Raw genomic sequence first — 2,500 nt, forward strand, 5'->3', positions numbered from 1 at the left:
CGCAGGCTGCGCCGCTCCTAGCTTAGTGGGCGGCGAGCCCCGTTACCATCTGGCCTGTCTGGCGTCTAGCGAGCCGCAGGGAAAGCACGCGGCGCTCCGCTGGTTTGAGCCCCTGACCACAAGAGCCAGGGTGGGGCCAGCGCGGCCCGCCCGCTGCCTGGGGGGTTCCGCGGGGGTGCGCTGGTGTCCCTCCATACTCTGCCCTTCAGAGAGACAACAACAACTGTTTTTCACTTTAGCTTAGCTTACTGACGTTCACTGCATTAGCTCAGTAGATGCTTTTTCTCTCTACAAACTCTTTTCACTTTGCTTTTCAACTTGATTTCACTGCATTAGATAAATATAACTCACTATTAGTAAAAAGCCAACTGGTGCCATGACAGCTGTTTCCACTTTAGCTTCAGACTTACATTTCTTACAATGATTACATGGTTCTCTATTTTCTCTCTGCTTCTCCCTCCTCGCTGCTCTCTGTCAGTCTAGGCTGTTTATATATTAAAGCCCCATTCAGCAAGTTTTCCAAGTTTTGCTATTGGATAAACTGCGCCCTCTGCGTGCAATAGTATCGATAACGATATCGCCGTTCAAAGTCAACAAAACACAGCGGCAGAAAGCTCTATGTACATGTTGTGACATCGGGTACTCACCACGTGATGAAATAATAATCCATAGTTCCGTGAAACATCATTTTTGTAGCAAATCCGAATCGAGTTACTTCCTGGTTTCCAGGAACACAACGCTGCCGCTGTAGAGGGCATGTGCACATCTTGCCACGGGACGTGGCAGACAAACTGCTTAGTCCCAGGGCTGGCCAATGGAGGGCGGTGTGGGATAAATAAAGGCGAGAGTCTCCCTATTACAAGTCAATCTACCATGTCCTATGACTAAAAAGATCTTATATTACAGTAAAAAATGTCAAAAATCTTACTGATTGGGGCTTTAATAACCGAGTAACTAACTTTCCCCTCCAGCGCCCCCTAGCTGGGAACACAAGTCGAGGAAGGTTAAGTTGACGCTGAAGGAGTTGTGACCTAGAAGCCAACATGGCCGACAACGCCATCTGTTCACGGTAGCAACTAAGTGTATTGGAGGGATCAGTGTTGGTAAGCAAACGGCAGCTTATAATGGGACCCTATGGAGCCAGCCTTGAGCGGCTAACACGACATGCATATATTATACCATATATAGAGCTCAGACTCTTGAGCTACTTCTGCTCTCACTCAGAATGTCAAAAATATATAAGCGATGTGATGTATAGTTTTTGAGATATTAACATTTGTTTGGCACAACTCATACTAGTTAACTGCAGCGGTTTCCGGGCGACATATCCGGGTGTGGTGATGTCACTGTGGTCCCTCGTATTCAAATGACTCTGCTTGTGACGCACCGCACTCAATATAACTAGCGTGTACCTGTCTCACAGCTGTCGAGAAGAAGACAACCAAACATAGCCTATACGTAAAATTATGCTTAAATAAATCGCACATTCCTTTTGATTTCCAACCAAAAAAGCACATGAAAGCGGCGCAAAGCGACAGTTGTCCCGCTTCAAAACTCGGGGTAGAAGTAAACAATGGCGGCGTACTGAATATACCAAGGCACAGAAAACAAACTAACTAACAGCCGGAGACGCTCAACGGAAACGTCACCCCCAGGCATGGACTGTACAGCAGTCAGCATAAAGCCAATCCCTCCAGGCTAAAGCTGAACATATCATTAGTTTAGCCAGGCTTAGGCAGCGCTCACTGACAAAAAAATGCTATCATTCAGTCCCACGCGGAGAAAAAAAAAACAGATGCGGCAGCTTGAATCCACTTAAACAGTGTATATATAAGATGAGATGGAGGCTATCCGGTGCCGCGGAATGACAGCGCATCATGTACAGTACAGCCTGCTTGGCTAGCTGGGGTTTCTCCCTCGCTCGTTTCCTCTCCGTCTCTGTCTCTAAGTCCTCCCGTCTGTCTCTGGGTCTTTGGACATCGCGCAGCAGCCGAGATGAAAGGCACACAGACAGATCGGGTGTAGCTCATCTGTTCATGAGATGGGCTGAATATGTGTCACTTCCCATTCCGACATAATAAGTCGCAGAATGCTGCCAAAGCATTGATGTGTCAGCGTCCAAATCTGTTTTGAAGTCATCACGCGCATGTGTGTGTGTGTTTGTGTCTGTGTGTACATGTCTGTGTGTGTTTGTGTCTGTGTGTACATGTGTGTGTGTGTGTGTGTGTGTGTGTGTTTGTGTCTGTGTGGACATGTGTGTGTGTGTGTTTGTGTTTGTGTCTGTGTGTGTTTGTGTCTGTGTGTACATGTCTGTGTGTATTTGTGTCTGTGTCTGTGTGTACATTTCATTAGCTGTTGCAGACACATGATGTCAGCGCGTGTCTGTGTATCTGTCTTGTCTCTCAATTTGGATTTGTGCTTCAGTTGCCAATATGAATATATATATTCCACCAGGCCAGTGCCTATAGACGGTTTTCACCAGAGCGCAACCCCACAGCAC

General features: G+C 47.0%; 1 protein-coding gene across 1 annotated transcript in view; it reads right to left on the bottom strand.

Moving 5' to 3' along the window:
- The window catches only part of cdh11 (cadherin 11, type 2, OB-cadherin (osteoblast)), a 99,405-nt gene that overhangs the window by 24,165 nt on the left and 72,740 nt on the right, over positions 1–2,500 (bottom strand). The window lies entirely within an intron of this gene.

Source organism: Poromitra crassiceps (assembly GCF_964638095.1).
Source record: "Poromitra crassiceps genome assembly, chromosome: 14".
Lineage (NCBI taxonomy): Eukaryota > Metazoa > Chordata > Actinopteri > Beryciformes > Melamphaidae > Poromitra > Poromitra crassiceps.